This window comes from Melospiza melodia, chromosome 12, assembly GCF_035770615.1.
Source record: "Melospiza melodia melodia isolate bMelMel2 chromosome 12, bMelMel2.pri, whole genome shotgun sequence".
Classification (NCBI taxonomy): Eukaryota; Metazoa; Chordata; class Aves; order Passeriformes; family Passerellidae; genus Melospiza; species Melospiza melodia.
Genome location: NC_086205.1, coordinates 18,460,368 through 18,472,328, shown reverse-complemented (window position 1 = coordinate 18,472,328; position 11,961 = coordinate 18,460,368). Strand labels below are relative to the sequence as shown.

At 49.5% G+C, this 11,961-nt stretch overlaps 1 protein-coding gene across 6 annotated transcripts in view; it reads left to right on the top strand.

The window, feature by feature from the left end:
* Window positions 1-1,738: 1,738 nt before the first annotated feature.
* The window catches only part of LPP (LIM domain containing preferred translocation partner in lipoma), a 331,785-nt gene continuing 321,562 nt past the window's right edge, over window positions 1,739-11,961 (top strand). For 4 of the 6 annotated variants that reach the window (XM_063167041.1, XM_063167039.1, XM_063167038.1 and 1 more), the window contains exon 1: window positions 2,148-2,212. The gene's annotated coding sequence lies outside the window, so the exon portion shown is untranslated. Of the gene's footprint in view, window positions 1,826-2,147; window positions 2,213-10,186; window positions 10,318-11,961 lie in introns of those variants that run through there. The other 2 variants (XM_063167037.1, XM_063167036.1) reach the window with 2 other exon arrangements.

The following is an 11,961-nucleotide window of genomic DNA, read 5'->3' as shown; positions in this document are numbered from 1 at the left end:
ACTTGAAAAAAGAAAACCAAAACAGGCAACAGTTCCTGTGTCTGTCTGCCATGGAGAGCTCCACCACGCTGAGATTGACAGATATGGGTGCCAGGAAACCCCTGGTGATGACCACCTGCTCCTGGAGGAGGAAAATCCCATTGTGACTCATCCTTGGGGCACAATGCAGGAGCACAATCTCGCAGCCCAACACTCAGCTGGCAGGAGACAGGTGAACTGTAGGTTCTGCAGGAGGGAACTGCACCTGGGTTTACAGGGCCCCAGGCAAAGGCTTTGGCTGCTCAGTTTGAGCTGGTGCTGCAGTCTCTTCCACCTGGGAATCAGCCATGCCCATCTTTCACAAGAGGCCAGGTTCACAGAGCACTGCTGGCTCTCCAGGTAACACCTACGGCACGGGGCCCTGGTGACTCACAGTCATTCGGCTTTGCTTTAGGATCTCAGCAGGGTTTGAACACCAGGTAGGCGGCTAGGACAAGGCTGGGGTATTTCTAGTCACAGTCCCAATGCTTAGAAAACACCTGCAGCCATGACTGCTCATGCAGATTTAGCTGCAGTGCTTCTAAGGAGCCAATCTGGCCCTGGCAAGCCTCTGTTCCTGGGGGGAATTTAGCACCTCTGGTACACAACGCCAGCACAAGACACCAAATCAACCCTAGAGGGAGGTTTGCACTGAGGATTAAATTTGGGAAATGCGATGCTTTCCTTTCTGAGGGGGTCTGCCAGGGTGGGGGGAAATCTCTTGGGGTCTCTGATTGGGAAGTACACTGGTTTTGGCAGCCACGGAAGGTGGAGAGAGACTGAATCACAATTTTCTGCTACAGCTTAAGTATTTTAGGCACTGACTGTCCTTTATTTTGTGTCCAAATGAGCAATCTCGCCCTCCTGGGGCTGTCAAGCACTGACTGTGGACATTAAAGCTGGTAATGGGATAAGATGTAAACATCTTCTTGAAAGCACACACCAGAGCCCTTTATTTTAAAAATGAAATACATTTGAAGTGCCTGCAAACTCACCCAGAAATCTCTTTCCAAATGAGTAAGGTTTGGCAAGGCTCCCCTGCACAGCCTGAACACAATGTAACCCTCTGCCTTCCCGTTCTCTTCAGGGCAGATGCAGATACCGAACAGCTACTTAAAGGGTAACATTCCATTATAAAAACAATCACACTTAACATCCCAATTTATTTTAATTGCAGTCCTTAGAAATAGCCAAAAAACAATCAAACAGAAAGCAATCAGAAAATAGTTTCCCTTCTCCCTGCCCTTAGTATTTGCAACAAGTCTTGTTTTGAATCTGTGAACAGGCAGCTCCTTTGGAACTCCCTGCACCTTTTTCACCTCCCCTCACCTTGTTCTTTGCCCCAGCTGGGGAACAACAGATTAAAACTTGGTTGGAGAAGCACGCAAAGGCTCAAAAGGAGCCCTAGACAAAACTTCCCTGTGAAAAGTTGGATGCTGCAAGGCACAGGCTGCATTTCTGGGCCTGCGGCTCTCCTGGCTCCGGGATGCAGAGCACAAGGTGATGCTCACAGGCTGGGGGTCCCCGTTCCTCCCCGCCCCGGTACCGGGAGCCGCTGCCGCCCGTCCCCCCCCAGCGCAGCCCCGTCCCGCCGTGCGGCCGCCCCGGCCCCGGCCCCGGCCCCAGCCCTTACATGGACAAATCTGCCTGCAGGGAAAGGCAGGAATTTGGGCCCTTGACGTCAGCCGCGGGCAGAGCGCGGCAGCCCGGCAGAGCGGGAGGCAGCGGCCGCCGCTTTCGCTTTTTGTTCCGGGGCCGTCCCGCCGAGCTCGGGGCCGCGGCCGCCCCTCCCTGCGCCCCAGGGGAGGTAAGGGCCGGGGGGGGCGCGGACGGAGGGATGCGGGAGGCGGGAGCGGCGCGGCCGGGGGGATGCGGGAGGCGGACGGGCCGGAGGGAGGCAGGCAGGGAGGAAGGCACGGAGGGATGTGCGGGGCGGAGCGCGGGAGGGGCCGCCCGGGGGACGCGGCGGGAGCGGCGCGGGGGTTCCCGAGCCGGGAGCGCGGGAGGGGCCGGCGGGGCACGCCGCGGGGCAGGGGCGCGGAAGGGGCCGCCGGGCGGAAGGAAGGGGCCGGCGGCGGGGCCGGGCGGTGCGGGGCGGCCGCGGGGGGCGGTCCCGGTGCCGCCCCCGGCCCGCCCCTCGCCACCTCCTCCCGCCGCCGCCGCCGCGCTCGCCTCCGCTGCCTCCTCCCCCGAGGTATTGTTGCAGATAATAACTTGCCCCCTTCCTCCCCCCACCCCCGTCCGCCCGCCGAGGCAGCTGTGCCACAGCTGGAGCCCCCGGCCGGGGCGGGGAGCGCTGCCGGCCGCCCGGGGGGGCCGCCCTGGCTCCTCCCTCCGCCCGGGGCGCCGCGGCCGCCGGAGGGGCCGGCCCGGTGCGGTGCGGGCTCGGCCGCGGGGCGGGGGCAGCGCCGGGCCCGGAGCAGGGGCAGCTTTCCCGGTGCTCGGGCGGCCCCGGTGCCCGGCTCCCGGCCGGGGTCGGCGGGCGGGTGAGCCGAGCCGGGCCGGGCCCCCCGGGCGGGCGGACGGTGCCGCAGGTGCACCTGGCCCGGGCGGCGGCTGCCGCGGCCCCGCCCCGCCGCCCGCCGACCCCCGGCCGCGGCTCGTAGTAAATAATAAGTTGAGTAAAGCTCCGGCAGCTTTTTATATGCCGGGGGAGGCCCTGCCTTCCCCACCAGGTAAGGACGGAAAAGTTTCCCACACCCTGACGTCACCCACGGCTTTTTTTTTTCTTTTTTTTTTTTTAGCATAAGTTTTTTTTGCCCTCCCCCTTTCTTGCTCTCCTCTTTTGAACAGGCAAACCTTACTCCTGCCATTGCTCGGGAGCACTCCCCGCGCCCCGGGGCTGTGCTGGGGAGCCGGCAGTGCTCCCGAGGAGGCGGTGATGAAGCAACTCCTGCCTAATTGCCCTGCCTCCTGTACCTCGAGGTGCAGCTTGGCCCTGCCGCTGAAACAAACGAGAGTTGGCTTCTCCTGCTTTGTTTTGATTATTTTTTGTTGCTTTCTTTTTTCCTACACCTGTAGGAATTGACTTTTTAGCCCAGTTGTGTTGTTCTTGATTTAGTTTCCTGTCTATTTCTGTTTTGCTAGGCAATTGATACACAAAAGTTTAAGGAGCTTGCGGGAGCCGTAAGACCTGCTGATGTGTCTCCCTACACATTTGCAACACCTTGGTCCCTCTGCACAAAGGGGTTTTGACCCATGCAAAAAAGGAAGGTTTCACATAGAGCCACAAGTGTTTTTGGAGACATTCCAGGATTTCTTTGTTTTCATGAACTTACTCACCTGTAGAGTTTATGCTTACACATTCCAGGAGTGATTTCTGGGGCAAGAGCTGAGGGAGTGGGGAGTGCCTGGGAGCTGGGTGATACAGCAGATGCTAGCTCACCAAGTAATGAGAGAAATGGGATATTAGGAAAGTATGGGAACATGCAGAGCTGGAGAGGAGGACACAGCATTTCATCTCTATGTTAATAATGTGGCTGTGTTCTTGCTGAAAAATGTTGGCGGCTGTCCTGTGTGTAATTCAGCCTGTTGTGCACCAGGACAGTTTAAGGGATGTGGGGGACTTTCTAATTATTCCCCACTATTGCTGAAGCAGGACTGGCCCACACAAGGCTAGATAATACTCTGTGATTTCCCTTGGGAAATATGTGTGTCTATGGATAAAGATTTATTGTTGAAAATTACTCTCTGTCTCCTGGCTTGGTCTGTCTTACCCTGCCCACCCTATGACCTTACAGCCTATTGCTCCTAAATTTATTAGCTCTGTTATTCCCCTATTTCAATTGTTTGGCCTTTGTTGGAGGTTTTTCCCTGCGGGATGGGCTATCAGCAGCTCATGGTGTGGGTGGTGGCCACAGAGCCACCTGTCAGCAAGCTACTACCCTCCCTGTCAAATCCTGCCTTTAACTTTGTTATGATGCAGGTGCTGCTAATGGGCCCTTCAGGCTTGTTGCCATTGTTCCGTAGATGGTTTTCCTTTAATTGTTTTATTCAGGTTTTCTTTTTCCACCTGGCTCAGCTTGTGTGGGCTGGGAAAAGCTGCCAGATCAGGGACACCTGGGTCCAGCAGAGCAGCAGCAGTAAGTTGCCATCAGTGATGGTCCTGTAGAGAGATGCTGTGTAGTGGTGGGAGACCTGCTTCCCAAAAGTCACTCCCACCCTGTGTGTTGTGTGGCTGTGGGCCCATTGGCTGTGTGTGTCCCATGTTGCCAGCAGTCCTGGTTGGTGGCATGCAGCCCTTGTATGCTGTCTGAGTGAGCTCCAGGTTGGAAATGAAAGACATGTCCAGGAAAATGAAGCTAGAACTGTCTCATTCAAGTTTCTTTAGGTGCAGCTCCAAGCTGCTCTGAATTGCTGATGTTCAGTCTCCATGGTGCCTGGGTTAGTGAGAATTGCTGCTTTTCTTGCTGTACAGCTGTCTCTGTCTTGCCAGCCCTGATTGCCTGGTGTGGTTGGTACTGGTGGGGCAGAGATGCTGGTATCGAGCTGGGAGAGAAACTCCAATTCCTGTTTCACAGAGGTGAGATTTTTACCTTTGGAACATATTTGTTCCAAAGAGATCAGCCTGGTTATCAGGGCAGGGTGCTGGTGAGCTTGCCCATCTCACTGTGGGTTCCAGCTCTGTGAATCCTTTCTCTTATTCGTGTTTGGTGGAGAGTCACCCAGCTTTAGGGGATAAAAGTATTGAATGGTGTTTTCTGTGGTGTGCTGTTGTGAAACAGGAAAAACAGGCAAAAGCCTGGCTCTGCACTGCCGGGTCAGAAGTGATATTTGGGTCTTGGGAATTGTGGCTAGTTTACCTGTCTTGTCTCCTGGAAATTTGCAGAGCACATTGTATTTCCAAGTTGGATTCCCCTGAGAAACACCTTCAGCTGTGCTGCATTAGTGAGGTAATGGGCACAATGAGGGACTGGTGCAGTGTAAATCAAGCTTTCAAGCAGTCTAATGGCAAATTCAGGTGTGTATCCCTTGTAAAGCACTTGTTTCTCTTGGATGTTCAGGGATGAAGCTCCAGAGCTGGACTAGTGAGTTTTGCGAGGTACCTCATAGTGTTGGTTGCAGTCTCACGGGAGCTTGAGTGCTTTTACATATATTATCATCGGTATGTATTTTTAATTGTAACTTCTAGTAAGAATTATGGTGTGGGGGTTCATGTTTAGAGACACCATTCTGTTTTGAAGCCTGGCTGTTGCCTTGTTTGTTAAAATCACCTGCCTTACTATAAAACTTAAACAATACTCTTCGTGTATGTAGTTTTGGAGAGGGATAGTAAGAATGGCTGGGAGCTAGAAAACTTGAGAGAGTTTTATGAGCAGTGTCGGATCACTCCTGTTAGAAGGACACAAGTTAGAAGGGTGTCAGAGAAACAGTGAGTGCTGTGGAAAAGGGATGTCTACTCCTCTGTAAAAATGAAAACCAAGGTGAAAGTGGTCGATTCAAAATGAAGAAAGTGCTTTTCAGTGTAACTGATGGTGGCATTTATCATGCAGAATGTTGTTGAGGACAAGTTTAGCCAAGTCTGAAAAGAAGTTGGGATGATTGTATGAGTGTCAGATACATTGAGAGTTGTACCCAGTTTGTGCTGGTGCCCGTTGTATCATAAACATCTAATTGGAAAGAAGAGACAGTTTCATGTAGGTTTCCATGAAGCATCTCTGGCTGACACTAGATAGACACAGATAGAGAAAAGCAGTAGCTTGGGTGGATGACAAATTGTTCCAAGAACAGTTTCTGTGTGTCTGTGGAAACAAATACCCTCAGGGTGCCCGCAGTGGTTTCTCTATTGCTCTGCCCATCGTGGTTGTGTGAACAATACATTCTCAGTGGCTTTTTGTTGCTCCTCAAGCTTCTGAAGGCCTGACCCTACAGCTCAGCCTTTCTCCTACTGAGCTCTTCTCTCCCTGACATGGCTTTGAGAAACACTTGCCCACTCTGCTCTGGCTGGCCCCAGATGCTGGTTTCCACCTTTAACTGATTGTCCAGGCTCTGGTGTGCTCTGGGGGAGCCCTGCTAAGCTGGAGCTAAGTCCCTCTGAATGCATGGAGAGGTTTTAAAGATGGCATCAGGATGGTGGGGAAATATACACTGGCAAAGAGTAGGTCCCTTCCAAATCAGGATATTCTATGATTCTTTAGATATGTGTGTGCTTTTTAGGTACTTTGTTTTTGATGGGGAGAAACCTTCAGGAAAGTAAGATGAACACAGAGTCCATGTGACCCAGCAGAAGTCTGTGATTCCGTGACTGTGTTTGCTGTGTGCACATGTGAGTGTGACAGTGATGCTCCTGTCTGCAAGACAAGGTCCTCTACAGCCAGTCTTTCACCCCAGTAGCTTCCTCATCTCCCTTTGCTCTCGTTCTTGTACCAGTGTAGTTCTGTAAAAAGCCAGAGAGATTACTGCAATTGCAGCCAGAGCAGGGGAGGAATGAGCAAAGGAGATGGAAACCATAAATTATGAAAGGATGTGGTTATCTGATGCACAGATTCACAAGGAACAATGCCTTTAAAGAGTGTGGGTTATACATAGGAAAATACTTGAAATAACTTTACAAACGAGGGTTCCAGAGGAGGGATTGGAGGGAAGGGCATGTGTTGGGTGTCTGTGTGTGCATTGGAGGAGAGAATCAGTAAAGTTTGAAGAACTTAGTGTTTTCCTCTTTCTGATTTAGGAAGCTCTTTGTTTTGCAAAATAGAAACAAACAGAGAAAAGAAAACAACAAATCAAACCGAGAACCACAGACCAGAAAAAAACCCCACAAAACATTAAAGCTTTTGAGAGCTTATGCCTGCCTGAGAAGCAGAGTTTAACAGGGTTGGTTCTTTTCATTCATCCTGCTCCTAGGCATGGCAGGCCATGTAGGGCTGGCAGTGTTTTCCAGTCCAAACATGAAAATAACTAAAACCCATTACCCACACTTAATCATTGCAATTAAGGTTATCGGCAGAGACGACTCAGTGGAGATTCTGTTTTGATCTCCAAGAGCTGGTTTCGATCGGGTTCTGAGCAACTGCAAGCGCTGGCATGAAAATGATCTTTTAAGTCACTGTCAGCAAGTCTCTGTCATTTTAGACTGTCAGTATCTGTTGTTGGGATCTGTGGGTGACAGTGACACACACGTGTGAGTCAGAAGAACTCCCAAACTATCACAATATGCTCAGGGAAGGAAAACAAACATCGGTGGAGTTGTGGGCTGCTGATAACCTTTTCTTAGACAATGTTATAAGCTTTGGAGTGTTGCAGGCTGTTAGGATGTTTTCTGTTGCCCTTGATGATATAAGGGAGCCTTGGAGTACTGTGATTCCTCAGCAAACCCATCAACCACTTAGGTTGGATTTGGGGCAGAGAGGGATGCATGAGGGTCTCTGGCTTATGGCAGTTTTGTTGCTGGGTCCATCAGCCCTCTTTGGGGTTTGCAGATCTGGCTGGGAGGGAGCCTGTCTCGTGCCTTAGAGAGTTTATGTACATGAGCACCCTCTAAGTAGGTGCCATTCAGCTCCTGGCTGCTTTCCTCCCCTTGCTCCTGCTGCTCAGTGATGCTTCAAAGCAGGAAAACTTCCACCAAATCTTGGATGATTGTGCTGCCAGTGGAATAGTTAGTTGAGATTTAATATGGCCATTATCTTTAGGTAATAAAGTATCAGCTAACTTGCCATAACTATCTTGTTTAATGTCTATTAAAAGCCCCACATAGTTCACTCACTGGGTGAAATTTAATAGAAGTTCATCTAAGCATTTACTGCTTATTTAATTTAAAAATAAGTTGATGTCCATGACTGGAGTAACAGGCACTAAGGATTTAATTAACATTTAGTAAACTGCCCTGTTAGCTCTGAATTGCACAGTCAGGTCTTGTTTATGCATCAATTTGTAACTACCCTCTCCTTTTTTTATTTTTATTTTTTTGGCCATTTGATCTCATTGCGGGGAGCTGGAGTCATCTTCTATTCTCCCTCTGCTCCTGATCTCCTCTCACATGGAGAGGCTGTGTCAGGGCTGTGGTCTGGAATACTGCTGAGGAGCCAGGACCCAGCTGCTCAGTTGTGAGACCAGCCCAGACAGCTGGGCAAGGGCAGGTGGGATGGAGGAGACTGAATTGGCAGGTTGTCCCACAGGCCTTGAAAAAGGGATCTATGGAGCCCCATGGGCTGGGTAGAGTTGCACTGTGTGGTGGGTTAGAAATGGTCCACCTTCAAACCTTCCCTTAAACTGGGCTCTGTTATGTTTAAGTATCTCCTGTAGGGCTTTTTCATTGGTGTGGCTGCTGCATGGAATTCAGTGGAGGGATAGAATGTAAGAAAATAGTGCAGAAGGTAATCTCACACCTGAGGAGTTGCAGCTGTACTAATCACCAAAGATTAGGAACAGGCCTGCTCTTAACAGGCCACAGCTGTGTCCAATAAGAAGATGAGTGCCACAAAAGAGTGGGTTAGCTGGGTGAAGAGGGGAGTTGGAGTTTGTTGGTTGTGCTGTGAAGAAGTCAGTGCTGCAAGGAGATACCCATGAGAAATCACTGAGAAGGTATGGAACTTTTGCAATTAGATAGCAAGCTTTTTGGACAGAGAATGTTGCTACGGGTCACTTGTGGGTGGTCCTGCTGCAGAGGCTGTGGTGGTTGTAGCTGGGTGGCTTCTGTGTCAGTAATGTGCATGTGCATTTTCAACGTGCTGTGTGCATGTACCCTAAGGCGATCTCTGTTTCAGCAGTTTATTACCTTACCTTAACAGATTTGTATTGCTCCCCTTAGTGAGGCATGAATGAAAGCAAGGAGTCTCCCAGATAGTGCAGGCAGCAGCGGCTGGGCTGGGAGAGTGATTGAATTAGCAGCTGATAAGTGGTTGTAGCTCCAGCTGCTGCATCATCACTGCCTCACTAGCCTGGGTGTCAGTGCAGTTCCTGTTCAAGCTCTTTGCTGAGGCACATCAGCTGGCTTGGATTTGACATGCCTTGTTGTTTGAGATAGGGACTTGATTTGCTTATCGTGGGTTTGGGCAAACCTTGAGAGATACTTCAAGGTATTAGTGTGGGCAAGACAAGCCTGTAATCTGGATAGCCCCAGAAAAAAATGGATAGTAATTATGGCAGCCACGTGGGAAACCTGTAGTTGTTAAAAGAATGGTGTTAAAGTTGAAAAGTCCGAGTGCTCCAAAACTATGAAATGCCAGAATGAAGGTCGTTGAAACCTTAATTTCAGCCTCCCCTGCAATCAGGTTTTATGATATACCACTTAATTGCCAGAGCACCTACTCTTTGTGCCCAGAGTGGAAGGTGATACTTAATGAGCATCTATTCAGTTGCTTTTCTCTTTGTGCAGTGTGTGGCCCCAAGCCTTGTTTACCATGCACTGTTCAAATTTGAGACAGAATGCAGAGTTATTAATTTTCTTTGGTGCTTTTCTGGAGCACTCTTTGCTCTTTCATTGGAGCACTTTGGAAGTTGGAGAAACTATTTTTGTAGTGCCTTCCCAATGTGAAGGAAAATTATTCTTGCCATTTTACTGGTGGAACACTGAGGCTTGAAGAGGCATGTAACTAGCTGTCTCACATCACCCTTGACTCTGAAATGTTGGAGTAAAAAGGAATTAGACCAGGATTGTTCTCTTAAGTGTGCAGTCATAACTGATAATAACGCAAAGGAATGGTTGGGAAGAATTGTTTGTAATTACAGACTGAAGTTAACATCTTTTCTGCTCAGCTCTGGAGATTACTCTGAACTGTTCCTTGCACTTATGCTTATCTTCTCCTATATTTCCTGCTGTACCTGCCTCTTATGCATGATCATCATTATCTTTGAGTGGGGGCAAAGCCTGTACTTACCTTACTAATAATGAGTATTAAAATACCTTGCTTAATGTGGAAGCTGGTCTTTGCCTCTGGCATTTGGAGGCTAGAGCAGCTTAATGCTGTCGGAACTGAAATGTGGTGAGGAGGTCCAGAAATGAGCCACAGAGATGGTTAAGGTCCAGGGGGTATATATGTATAAAAACATCTTTCAAGGAGTAGAAGTAATGAGGGCTTCACATCATCTGCTCCATGCTTCCTCAGTGACTTGTTTTACCGTGTAAAGTGTGACTGACATTTGTCAGGGTTGGAGCTTCTTTTAAAGCTTATTTATCACTTCTGATCCTGCAGGCTATTTTTTTGGAGAATGAGAATTATGCCTTCCTTAGCACAGTTTCACTTTGGTGCTTTTTCAGAGATTCCATTTCTTTTTCGAGTTCCTTGGGATGCAGAGCTGAGCTTGGAAAACACGACATTGCATCTTTGCCATTTAAGGAGGTCTTGGTGAACCTTCTGCATAGTAAGTTTGAAATTCAAGTGTATGAGTAATCCAGCTGAACTCTGTGTGCCTGAAGATAAGCGAGTGTTTTATCACTGTCCTGTACCCAAATTCTAACCTGTTCCCAAGGCGGATGGGAAACAACAAAGTGCGGTAGAGTTAAAGTTACTGGGGAGATGTTGGGCTACTGTAGCATGCAGAGTGACCAGAGCCTCACTGCAGTGAAGAGTCAGCCTTATACAGAGCAGGAGATCCTACTGTGAGTGGTGCAGACATCTGCAGACTTTTAGCAGTGGCATTAAATGAAGGACTGTGGGGCAGAAGCATATTTTGGAAATTAGGAATGATGCCTTGGACCACTGCATTGCTGCAGGAATGAGTGTGAGGTTCTTGGCATGCATCTCCTCTTTGAGTGTCTCCCTCTGCATCTGAGGTTTGGGAATGTGGCCAGAGCAGCAGGTGGACTTAAAACAATATAAATGAGTATGTCTTTCTAAAGCACTGCACCCACCCAGGTCCTTGAAGTGTCTGGGTGAAAGGATGGCAGCTCACAGAGTGCCTGTGTGTCTCCTTCCGTGGCTTGGCACGGCGTGTTTTGCTCTGTTGTGTGGGAGAACTGTGAACTTGGGGTGTGTGGAGGCTGGGGAAGTCAGTTGAGAAATTTTTAAGGACTACATCATAGCCTGAGAGAAGGAGCTGTAAGAGCAGACTCGTTGCCTTACTACGCACGAGGATCCCTGCAGGGTGTGTTCATTTATAAGTCATTCTGGATGGAGTTAGTTACTCCATGCCCTCATTGCACACACAGCCTACAGGCAGCATGTTGTGGGCACTGTTCCTACAGCTGGGTATCAGATTTCTCTGAGGATGCAGGGCAGGTGGCTTGATATCACCTCACCTTTGCACTGTGGGGTGTATTGCTGTTCTGTGCTGTGCCCTGGGATAGGATAGGGGGGATTGCTCCAGTGTGTTACAGTGATCACCTGTGCTGCTTGTCCCCGCCCCGTCTGCGATCAGGCCACTCTCTGGGCTCTCCTACTGAGATCCACGTCACCCTGCTTCCCTGGATGCCATGGCCTCAGCCTCCAATCTGCATTCATTTGCACACCTGAGGTGGTGTGGCAGGTCTTGGGTTATGCCATGAAGTGCCAGAAGTCCAAGTGAAACTGATCTGCTCCAGCTTTGTTGGCTTCAGGACTGCATGTGTTGGTGTTCCCCGTCCATTGAAGTGCAGTGAGGCACAAGCAACCTGATGGGTTTTTGCAAGAACTCTTGATAAATTTCTCGTGTCTCAGGTGGTTTGATTCATGCCTGATTAAGGGTGTGCCCACTTTCATGGGTGGAGCTGGATGTGCAAAGGTAGCTGTGTTATCAGAAAGTCACTGGCTCATCTCATTTAGTTTCAACTCCCTTGGCAGAGGCACTTGCTAAAGTGGGAATATATTTTGTGTGTTTTAGTTGTGCAAATTCTACCTGATGTAGAATGAAAGCGATTCCAGGTGCTTTTGATCCCCAGAAGGACAAGACCTATCCATCTTAGGAAAGACATGAGTAATTCTTGGTATGGTATTGCTATACTCCTGGGTTCCTTTTGTCATTTGTTTCCATATCCCATAGCCAAGATTTTCTTGTGTTGTCCATATATCTCCAAATTGGACCAATAGC